This window comes from Scatophagus argus, chromosome 5, assembly GCF_020382885.2.
Source record: "Scatophagus argus isolate fScaArg1 chromosome 5, fScaArg1.pri, whole genome shotgun sequence".
Taxonomy (NCBI): domain Eukaryota; kingdom Metazoa; phylum Chordata; class Actinopteri; family Scatophagidae; genus Scatophagus; species Scatophagus argus.
In genome coordinates, this window is record NC_058497.1 from 1,322,301 (window position 1) to 1,334,964 (window position 12,664).

General features: G+C 42.0%; 1 long non-coding RNA gene and 1 other non-coding gene across 2 annotated transcripts; one reads left to right on the top strand and one right to left on the bottom strand.

Moving 5' to 3' along the window:
* Positions 1 to 1,113: 1,113 nt before the first annotated feature.
* trnak-cuu lies at positions 1,114 to 1,186 on the bottom strand. Its single transcript has one exon. It is a non-coding gene; the product is annotated as a tRNA-Lys (tRNA).
* An 8,415-nt stretch (positions 1,187 to 9,601) lies between these two features.
* On the top strand, positions 9,602 to 10,497 carry LOC124059114. Its single transcript, XR_006843368.1, has 2 exons — positions 9,602 to 9,889; positions 10,029 to 10,497. It is a non-coding gene; the product is annotated as an uncharacterized LOC124059114 (long non-coding RNA).
* Positions 10,498 to 12,664: the final 2,167 nt, after the last annotated feature.

Below are 12,664 nucleotides of genomic sequence, written 5' to 3' on the forward strand. Positions count from 1 at the left end.
TTTATACTGCAGATTATATGAACAGATAAGAGACCATACTGTTGTATTTGTTTACAAGCATCAAATGTTTGTGAGGAAGCACCTGAGCAGCAAACTGCTGACCTAGTAAAACGTCAAACGCTTTCAACATGATTGTATGTGTAAAATAACAAATGAGGTTTGGGCCGAGAATCTGCAGTTTCGCTAGTTTTTGGACATTAAAAAGTGAAGCGATGTAGTGTCTCAGTCATCCGAGTCGTAGTAGTTGAAGTGCTAGAAGCGAAGGCAACTGGATATGTTTAGGTTGTGGAAGAAATTTCACCTCTCATTCGAACGGTTTCTTCAGTTCCGATCTGGAAAGCCAGTTTTATACAATCTTTATACAAGCTTTATACAGTGCCTGTTAAAAGTATTCACCCTCTTTAATGTGTCCCCCTTTTATTGCTTTTATAAAGGGAATCATAGTCAATACAATTTAGCTTTTTTTTTAAACATAAATTTGCAAAAACCCTTTAATGTCAAACAAACATATTTCTACAATGTAATGTCAATTAATAAAAAATATATAATGTAATTAAAAGTGATTGCATGTATATAGATGTGTATATATATATAGCTTATATATACTTATATATTCACTCCCTTGAAGTCATATCACACATAATAAAAAAATCACTTGGAATTCTTGTGCTGCTGAAACTGATCTAAAAGGCAACATAGCGTACATGGACCCATAGAGGTGCAGTGAAATGTCCACAGATGTGGGTCTTTAAATTAGAAAAAAAAAAAGTAACATTCATTCAAAAAGACATAGTATGTGTCATCATGTTGGTCACTGATCACAAACATCAGATCTGTATGACATGTGGGAACAACATGAGCCAGAGCGCTGGCTATGCAGGTCACACCTGGTCATGGTGGAGAGAAGAAAATTAGCTGACCTCTCCTCACTGAGCAGTAGCATGACTGGACTGTTCAGCAGGAAGAAGAAGAAGAAGAAGAAGAATCAATTTTTGTTGGCAGTATATATATTTTTTTTACATACACACATGCTGAATTTTACTACTGCATTTATCCCATCCTTAGTTGAACACACACATGCAACACCCAGCAAATTACATGCAAAACACCAACCGCCCAACGTGGGGCTCGAACCCACGACCCTGAGATTAAGAGTCTCATGCTCTACCGACTGAGCTAGCCGGGCATTCAGTGGCATACTGAATGAGCCTATTTGTTAAAATAACTTACTGTACTTTCTTTAAAACAACTTTGAAATCACTTAGTTATTTACTTATGAAACTGACTGAGTCACACCAGACATTTTGATTATATGTTAGCCACAAAAAAGTGGTTTGACATGAAGTATTAATATCTTTACATGTGACTTCCATAAATTTATGATGGTCTGTTCTCACATACAGGCCATGTGTTCTTTAGAACAACAGTGCCTACTGAGGCAGAACAAGGATAAAGTAGCAGTGCAGCTACTGTTTATACACAGAGCATAGTGAAAAATAAAACCTTGATCAGATGTTTCTCTCTAATTGCCCTGTCCTGGCAGACAAGCCTGCACTGGCAGAATAACTTCAGGAGCCACTGGGAGAATCTATCCTTGCTTCTGAAGGGAAATGCATTCAGCTCGACTGCATGTCTAATGGAAGCAGCTACGACACTATTGCTTATTAAGACAAATAAGCCCCAGCAGCAGAGGTGCAGAGGAGCTGTAATGTAATGCTGTTATAAGGAGGCAAGAGAACTGAGCCACTTGCTCCACTCCACACCACATCCAGCAAAGTTGCTCTACTCTGATCTGAAGGAAATGGATATATCTGTCACTATGCTGTGTACTGCTTGTTTTCAATCCTGCTAATTAATGTCTCACACACTTCTGGCTGCCGGAAGAAAAGAGTAAATAAGAGAAGAATACAACATCTTTTGTGAAACAGGTGGATTGTCACAAACCCTGCTAGAGTTGTCTGGAGGTTGACGCATTTGTACACTTTAGTAAAAGTATTGGAAAAAAAGAGGGAGAAGAAGGCAAAAAAGAAATATTTTGGTTAAAGAATATCATTAATTGCCTGTGAAGTACTGAACTTGAACTACACCAGTAAATCTAGGACCAAAGTAATTTATTTGTCCTTGTGCTGCACTAGGTTTCACAACAAAGCCTGCAGTTCCCCTCATATTATATATGCATACACACAGGTAATTAAATTTAGAAAAGATTAAGTCGATAATGAATAAAATAGAGCAATATATACTGTTACTTCTATACACACTGTATACAGGTATAAACCCAGGAAATAATTCTGCATTTTTTTTAAATTTGCATCTGGGTGAATTCAAACAGTAGCAACAAGATGATTATGACAATATGGTTGACATCTTGGCATCGTCACATTAAAAGTTTGACAGAAGCAACGCTGGGAAACACTGTTCATCGACTTCAACTGTTTGAACACCCGGCATCAGTGATGTGAACAGTGTCCACCTCCCCTGCCCTCATTCTGCTGGAGTACAATGTACAAGTACATGTGTGTATTGTAATGCTGATTGAAAAAAACAATCTGGACATAAATAATATCATAAATTGGATCTGATGGGTCTAATGGAAATCTGTTAACTTTAAATTAAAATAATATCCCAGAGCACACTGGAGAGGTGATGTAACTCCTTCAGCCTGGGAATGTTCTGCCAGCAGGCGGTGGAAAACATGTCTGAGGGATGGCTGGATGACCTTGTGTCTGCTGGCACTGAGACCTGGCCTCCCACTTAACAGGCAGAAAATGGATGGATGGATGGATGGGCAAATAAGATAATGTCACTTCAATAATTTAAATGACAACATTTCAATACCATATAATCATATAATCTTAAAAGCACAATCTATCATTGCAGTTAACCTCAGTCCACAAAAATATTCACCAAATGATCATTTGACAGGTCTAAATACATATCTTATCATTAGATACTCTTTAATCTAAGTTTTAAATATTTGCTGAAGCTAAAGTTTTGTTTACATCAACAATCACATGTATGAGGTCAAAAAGATTGCAGAATGGGCCTTCAGTGTGATGAGTAATGCCTGTGCATGACTTGCATTTTAAGGAGCGTTGAATCTATGAATAGCTGCTCTGCCATGACACAAAGGTGCGTAAATCACAGCAAATGTGTTGAGGAGGTTGGACGCAGCGTTTCTGTGTCCACCTTGACGTAGTGAGTCATCTCTCAGTTAGGTAAGCACACAGACACACATTGGAGGGATGTGGAAAACTCTGGGTGCAAAAGCTTCAGAACCCAAAGCTGAGATCAGCTGCCCAAAGGCCCGCATTGGGTTTGAAGTAGCCAGAGGCGCAGCAGCAAGATGACTGAAAAGAATGTTCCGACATTAGTGGTGGAAGAAGTTTGCAGATCCTTCACTTAAAGGAGAAATTTGCCACATTTTATATGGCCATCTAATCAGTGTCGATGGAAAATGTAGTTAATTGAAACAATAAATTCCTTAGTCATTGCTGTGTTGACAGAGAAAGAAGAGTTTTTCTGCTTTCACCACCATTGCTGCAGTGCCTATGTACAAGGATGTCTTCCATTCAAGCACCTGAATATATATATGGCATGCTGTTCAGAAAATTAATATTTGAATATATGGAACGAAACTCTGAATATATCGATTGATGAATAAAGACTCACACGAACATTTAGATGAAAAAACACACTTTGCAAAACAGCCACAAGTTACATGTACCTTAATGCATTTTTGTCCTCTCACAGTGAAAGATTATAATGCACTAACCAGAAACACAAATGTTTTGTGTGTGTGTGTGTGATGTGGCATCATCTCCACACACACACATATAAAAGTAAACCCAGGCAAATAAAAACAGATCAGCATTAATAAAATGCAGATAAATGAAAGAAGAAAGACAAGAAAAACTGATTAATAAGCATTAAATATTTCTTATACTATATTTTCCTCGTATTTATTATTTACATAGTTAGTACTAGAGAGGCTTTCCTTCAGTTATTTGTATTTTTATTCATATATTTTCAAAAATATTTACTCATCTTTTCACCTTCTCTCACAGGCTGATACAACTCCAGGAAATCTTTCCTGCCACATGCCATCACACTGTACAATAACAGCTAAAATTCTGGTCATAATAGACAGTCAGTACACATTTTATATGTTTTTACACATGCACTTCACTGCACCTTATATTTTATTTTATTTTATTTTCAACATTCAGTATTGCTTATTTGTTATATTTGTCTGACCACGATGCTGTGGAGATACTCCTTCCTCCAGCGGCTCCAAAACTGCTCTGCCAGGAACTGTACTTGACGCCATCTTTTTTGTCCACACCAGTCCTCCCTAACAAACCTTCCAGGGGGAGGTAGAGCAGTGGTATCCTTCATGGCGATGAGGTGATTCGGAGTGAGTGGTTCCAAACTGTTTGGATCGTTCAGATTCTCTGTTGTATGAGGGTGACTGTTCACAATCGCCGTTGCCTCATACAGAAAGGTCCTCAGGGAAGCATCATTGAGTCGAGCAGATGAGAGTGTGAGTGTAGCGTTGAGAACATTCCTCACAGTCCTTAGTTTTTATCGACAGAAGTCAGCCAGGACCGATGGTTTAGTGACTGTTTAATGAGTTCTTTGCAGGTCATAAACCTGAGTACAGAATACACAACAAAAGAAACGTGTTACGCTAACTCAAACAGTAGCAACTGACAATAATAACAATGATAATTATAATAACGTGCATCACGCTTGACAAAACATATTCTCCAAACTGTATGCCACAACATACCTTTCAACTGAAGCTATATTCTTTGTGCTTCTTTATGGGATGAGGAGCAATAAAACCAAGGTGGCCAGAAAACCTGCAGTGATGGCCATGACCTTGAGCATGTCCCTCCACCCCTTTCCGGAGTTTGCAGCTTTCTCTGCAAGGCGAGCAGACAGGTCTTTGATGTGAGCTTGTAAACATCGGACAATCTCTGCTTCCACAACTGGATCCTCCAATAATATTAGAGTCTCCAGCATTCGCCTACTGCAGAACTTCTTCTGAAGCTCCTTCATCACAGCCTTGCACACTTTCTTGGTGCTCTTGATGTCCGGACAGAAGCCTTCAGTGATGGTGAGTCCCTCCATCGTCTGGCTCACCAGTCTCTTGATGTGGGCGACCCACTCCTCCTGGTTGCGGTTCGTGACAGCGTTGCACTTGGCCAACACTCTCACCGTCAGCACAGTGACAAACACCTGGAGCTGGTTCTCATTTTCTGCTCCGGCTGTAGATTCACAACCAGAGGCAGGTGTTTGAGCTTGGTCCATGGTGACCCCAGAGTTGTTTTCCTTCTCTTGGACTGTCTCTGCTGCTTTGTCATCAGACATGACACTTTCATGTAGTTCTTCCATTTTCTACACTTTGGATACGCTCTCCTCTAGACGTTCAGTAGTCTCTGCAATGAGCTTAAACCCTGAATGTGTGAAACTGTCTCCTGCTGGTGAGTTCAATAACTTCAACATTCCAGAATCCCTGTCACAAAGACAATCATGAAGTGTGAATGTCTTTGATGTGTTCTACATTCTTTCCCCATCTCTTCCCCCTCCTCCCCCCTCTCCCCCCTCTCCCCTCTCCCCTCTCCCCCGCACCCCCCCATATATATATGCCATTATATATCTATATAGATAGATATATATATATATGTAAATATGCATGGAATGTTTTTCAGGAAATTAATTATTAATATTTTATAATATTTTTATATTAATATTTGAATATATGGAATGAACCTTGAAAATATTTTATGAAACTTCGAGAATATTGAATAAAACTCTGAATTTATGGAATGAAACCTGACTGACGTCATCATTGCCGTGCGGTGCTTTGTCTGACGGAAACATGGCTGAACGAGAACATGCCGGCTTCTCTTCCGAGCGGACCGTAACCAGCTGTCGGAGAAAGCCCGCGGGGGCGGACTATGCGTCTACGGTAATAGAGGTTGGTGTTCAAACTGCATTAAGGTTAACAGCGACTGCTCTAAGGCGATAGAGTATATGGCTGTGAAATGCCGGCAACACTATCTGCCTCGGGAGTTTACGGCAGTGTTTGTTATGGTTGTTTACATCGCGCCGGGTGCTAATGCTAGCGAAGCGCTATGGGAGCTACACAACAATATCAGCTCACTACAGAACAAGCACCCGGAGGCTTTTTACGTGGTTGTGGGAGATTTCAACCACGTAAACCTGACAGATACTCTGCCTACCTGTGCACTGACTATCAGTGGGGTGGTTCTCCCTACGGGCCAAAATTGAACTGATAGGATAGTGATTTTCAACAGCACATAAAAAATACATGAATGTTGCAGCAGTTCATTATAATTTCATTATTATAATTTCAGTCTTGTGAAATGTTAAAATCATATTGAGGTGGTAGCAAAAGTGAAACTAAACAGTTGGGATTTTGTTCTACTTGTCTTTTTAGTAATGTCATTCTCATGTTGTTAACTGCTTTCCTGCCTGTACAACATCCATTACACGTCTGCCCGTCCTGGGTGAGGGATCCCTCCTCTGTTGCTGACCCTGAGGTTTCTTCCATTTTTTCCTGTTAAAGGTTTTTCTGGGAGTTTTTCCTTAGTCGATGTGAGGGTCGAAGGGCAGAGGATGTTGCTGATGTTATGTAAAGCCCTTTGAGACAAACTGCTTGTAAAAATGGGCTATACAAATAAAGTTGACTTAAGTTGACTTGACTTGACTCGACTAAGTTTTACCAGCATGTCACCATACCGACACGGGGAAATAACAAGCTGGTGCTGACGGACATCTTCAACACTTCTCTCCAACAGGCGACCGTCCCCACCTGCCTGAAGACCACCACGATCATCCCCATCCCCAAGACCTTCACAGTGATGAGCCTGAATGACTATTGGCCAGTAGCCCTCACTCCGATAGTCATGAAGTGCTTTGAGAGACTGGTCATGGCCTGCATCAAAGACTGCATTGACGTCACCGTGGACCCAAACCAATACGCATACAGAAAGAACTGATCCACAGAGGATGCCATATCTTCTGTGGTCCACACAGCTTTCACCCACCTAGAGAATAAGAACTCCTATGTCCGTCTGGTCTTCATGGACTTTACATCAGCCTTCAATACAATCATTCCACAGACACTGATCCACAAGTCTCGGACTCTCGGACTGAGTCTGTAAAGATTCACAACATCTCCTCCTCCCCCATCATCCTCAGCACCGGCTCCCCCCAGGGCTGTGTGCTGAGCCCCCTCCTGTTCACACTGCTCTCACACGACTGCTCACACGACATCCAAGCTGCCTGATCGTGAAGTTTGCGGATGATACAGCTGTAGTTGGACACATCGTCAACAGCAACGAGTCAGGAGGTGGAACACCTGGAGGGTTGGTGCAGAGAAAACAACCTCTGCATCAACGTGAAGAAGACCAAGAAGATGATTGTGGACTTCAGAAGGGGCAGACATCTCTCCCTTTCCCCCCCTGCACATTGGAGGGACAGCGGTGGAAGTGGTCTCCAGCTTCAGGTGCCTGGGGGTCCACATAACGGACGACCTCACCTGGAACAACAACACTTCTTGCCTTATCAGGAAGGTACACCAGCGCCTCTACTTCCTCAGGATCCTGAGGCGTGCCAGACTGGGGAGCTCAGTCCTGACATCATTCTACAGCCTTCATTCCTCTACATAGCTGTCCCCAGGTCGAAGGTTTCATTCTGCGCCGTCCTGACGTGATTCTTACACCGATTGAGTCAATCCAGCTAGGGTGCTCCGTGTTGAGAGGCAGCGGCGGTGGATTGACTCGATCACTCGAGCTGCTTCGTGTCCACAGCTGTCCGCGGTGATCAGCGGACGCAGCGCGCAGTGTGTACAAGCAGGTATTAAGTTCTTGATTGGTATCAGTGAACTTTTAACGAGCACGAGTATTTTAACGCAGTATCGGTATCAGTGCATCCCTAAATATGCACTCTACTGAGAACCCTCATCTAGTTTTAAATAAATCCTTCCTATTCTTATCTCTTTTGTCTTGCCCCCTTTCTTGTGCACAGGTGCCAGTGTGTTTACTAAATCTTCATTGTTTAAAATAGCTGCAACCAAATTGCGTAAGACTGACTCATTTCTGCTGTCCGCTGCACATAGCTCAAGATACAAAGATGGCAGCAATGGTGACGTCAGTCAGGTTTCATTCATGAACATGGTGTTCATTAAGGACAAACTGTGACTAGCACAGAAGTCCAACAACAGAACACCGCTCGGGTTCAGATCGGGGAGGCCGTTCCTCGCAATCACGCCCCTCCAGGTGTCACTGTCGTTGCCCACGTGGGCATTGAAGTCCCCTAGTAGAACTATGGAGTCCCCAGTCGGAGCACATTCCAGTACCCTTCCCAGGGACTCCAAGAAATCCAGGTACTCTGCACTGCTGTTTGGCCCATAGGCCAAAACAACAGTGAGAGGTCTATCCCCGACAAGTAGGCGAAACGACTCTCTCGTTCACCGGGGAGGTCTCCAACACATAGTGGCTAAACTTTGGGGCTATGAACAAGCCTACACCAGCTCGCCGCCTCACACCATGGACGACTCCAGAGTAGAAGAGAGTCTAGCCTCTCTCCAGGAGTTGGGTTCCAGAGCCTAGGCTGTGTGTGGAAGTGAGCCTGACTATCTCTAGCCGGTACCGCTCAAAAACAAGCTCAGGCTCTTTACCCCCCAGTGAAGTGACATTCCATGTCCCCATAGCCAGAGTTTTTGCCCGGGATTTGGGTCGCCGGGATCTCCGTCCACAGCTGTCGCCCAAACCACATTGCACCCTGCCCCTTCTGAACCCTCTCACGGGTGGTGGGCCTACGAGAGAGAGGGCCCATGTCGCTTATTCGGGCTGTACCTAGCCGGGTCCCGTGGGCGGAGACCCTGCCACCAGACCCTTGCCTGCGAGCCCCAACCCCAGGCCTTAGATAAACATATATATATAGATATATATATATAGACCTGGAACTCATCTATATATAGATATAGATATAGATATATATAGATAGATATAGATATATTATGGCATATATATATATATATATATGGGGGAGGAGGGGGAGGAGATGGGGAGAGAATGTAGAACACATCAAAGACATTCCCACTTCATGATTGTCTTTGTGACAGGGATTCTGGAATGTTGAATTTATTGAACTCACCAGCAGCAGACAGTTTCACACATTCAGGGTTTAAGCTCATTGCAGAGACTACTGAACGTCTAGAGGAGAGCGTATCCAAAGTGTAGAAAATGGAAGAACTACATGAAAGTGTTATGTCTGATGACAAAGCAGCAGAGACAGTCCAAGAGAAGGAAAACAACTCTGGGGTCACCATGGACCAAGCTCAAACACCTGCCTCTGGTTGTGAACCTACAGCCGGAGCAGAAAATGAGAACCAGCTCCAGGTGTTTGTCACTGTGCTGACGGTGAGAGTGTTGGCCAAGTGCAACGCTGTCACGAACCGCAACCAGGGGGAGTGGGTCGCCCACATCAAGAGACTGGTGAGCCAGACGATGGAGGGACTCACCATCACTGAAGGCTTCTGTCCGGACATCAATAGCACCAAGAAAGTGTGCAAGGCTGTGATGAAGGAGCTTCAGAAGAAGTTCTGCAGTAGGCGAATGCTGGAGACTCTAATATTATTGGAGGATCCAGTTGTGGAAGCAGAGATTGTCCGATGTTTACAAGCTCACATCAAAGACCTGTCTGCTCGCCTTGCAGAGAAAGCTGCAAACTCCGGAAAGGGGTGGAGGGACATGCTCAAGGTCATGGCCATCACTGCAGGTTTTCTGGCCACCTTGGTTTTATTGCTCCTCATCCCATAAAGAAGCACAAAGAATATAGCTTCAGTTGAAAGGTATGTTGTGGCATACAGTTTGGAGAATATGTTTTGTCAAGCGTGATGCACGTTATTATAATTATTATTGTTATTATTGTCAGTTGCTACTGTTTGAGTTAGCGTAACGTGTTTCTTTTGTTGTGTATTCTGTACCCAGGTTTATGACCTGCAAAGAACTCATTAAACAGTCACTAAACCATCGGTCCTGGCTGACTTCTGTCGATAAAAACTAAGGACTGTGAGGAATGTTCTCAACGCTACACTCACACTCTCATCTGCTCGACTCAATGATGCTTCCCTGAGGACCTTTCTGTATGAGGCAACAGCGATTGTGAACAGTCACCCTCATACAACAGAGAATCTGAACGATCCAAACAGTTTGGAACCACTCACTCCGAATCACCTCATCGCCATGAAGGATAGCACTGCTCTACCTCCCCCTGGAAGGTTTGTTAGGGAGGACTGGTGTGGACAAAAAAGATGGCGTCAAGTACAGTTCCTGGCAGAGCAGTTTTGGAGCCGCTGGAGGAAGGAGTATCTCCACAGCATCGTGGTCAGACAAATATAACAAATAAGCAGTACTGAATGTTGAAAATAAAATAAAATAAAATATAAGGTGCAGTGAAGTGCATGTGTAAAAACATATAAAATGTGAACTGACTGTGTATTATGACCAGAATTGTAGCTGTTATTGTACAGTGTGATGGCATGTGGCAGGAAAGATTTCCTGGAGCTGTATCAGCCTGTGAGAGAAGGTGAAAAGATGAGTAAATATTTTTGAAAATATATGAATAAAAATACAAATAACTGAAGGAAAGCCTCTCTAGTACTAAGTATGTAAATAATAAATACGAGGAAAATATAGATAAAATATATATAAGAAATATTTAATGCTTATTAAAATTTTTTCACAATTGTTAAAACATGTCAAAAAGGAAGCGGCGTCGCTGACACAGAGAGAGCTGAACCCCGATGCAGAGTCAAAAAATGGGCAGGCAGGCCGAGATCCAAACAAAAAATATTCATTTTAACTAAGAAACTCAAAAGAACAGGCACAAAGTTACTGTGGCGAGGATCAACAAAAAGTACAAAAAGCTGTGGCAAAACTTGGCATGACGAGACAAGAGTTTCCTGGCGTGGAAAGCTTGAAGATAATGCAAATCCTGGCATGGAACAAAAGACAATATAACACACTGACACAGGTGACTGGGAAGACAAGGACTAAATAGACAAGACAACCAGACACAGGTGAAACACGTTAGGAAGGAGAAAGCAATCAGGATAACCAAAAGCAAAGCTACATGAAACAGAGACACACAGGGGAAGTGACGCTTTCAAAATAAAACAGGACATGACAAAAACCTTGAACATAACACATGGAAACACAAGACACACATGAAACATGACACATGGACTCAAAAACCAAACAACAGAAAACCAGGACGTGACAGAAACCTTGAACATAAAACATGGAAACAAAAGAAACATGACATAGTATAAGAAATATTTATTGCTGATTTATCAGTTTTTCTTGTCTTTCTTCTTTAATTTATCTGCATTTTATTAATCATGCTAATCTGTTTTTATATGTCTGGGTTTACTTACTGTATATATATATGTGTTTCATTCAATATTATTTCATTTCAATATTATATTCAGAGTTTCATTCAATATATTCAAGGTTCATTCCATATATTCAGAGTTTCATTCAACATATTCAGCGTTTCATTCAATATATTCAAGGTTCATTCCATATATTCAGAGTTTTATTCAACATATTCAGAGTTTCATTCAATATATTCAAATATTAATTTCCTGAACGGCATGCCATAGTACTTACCATGCTGATGGATGTTTAAAGTGTTTATTTTTCTGCTAAGTTTCTGACATCAACAGCAGGAGGGAAATCTTTGGGTACAGAGCTTGGTCAGTGATGTTGCATATCACCACCATAGCCTGTGATATCAGCTTGGTTGGCTAACACATGGCGTTAGGTGTCCTTCCTACCCTGTTGTTCTTGGTAGGTCCTTCTAGTTTAATTTTGGTTTTCTGAAGAAAAAAAAAAGTCTCCAGCTCATTTCCAAGTGAGAATTAAAACATTAAAACATTCATGTACATTAATTTACACACATGCTCATTCAGGGGTTTGGGTTGCCAACAAAAAACTATCCACTCTGAAGTTTATTGCACCATGAAATTTCAGTTTCCGTTAGCCTCATAGAGCAGTTTGAGCAACAGCGCCACCAGTGGGGCACTCTTGGCAGCTCTGGCTCTGGATGGCCCCTGCTGGCTATATACTCTTGCAAGGCTCACGCAGTCGCAGCTGCAGTCTGTCTCTTTTTCAGCCGTATACTCTGGCTCAAATAAATGCCTTGAATGGCCTATGCCAGTCAGCCAAAACACTGTGCCATCTTCAGTATTGCCCCCAGACACCCAGAGACTAAAAATCAAAACTGAAATAGCCTGTAGGACTCCTCATCTATGTATTGATGAGCAGGTCATTGTATGGCTAATCCCTGTAAATCCCAGATCACACACACATCATTTCAATTGTGCTGAATTCCATTTTTTTAACCTTTGATGGGAATCCAAGTCAACATACATGTGTAATAATAATGGAAAATGGTATGTGCATCATTTGAGTAATATCTTCTTAATGATGGCAGTCCTGGTACATAGAGGTATTTTTAATAACAGTTGTAGGATTTTATAAATCAGATTAAACAAATTGTACTATACACATCATGGACAAAAATAATTTCGAATTGATTAAAATCAGCAAAACGGAAAATC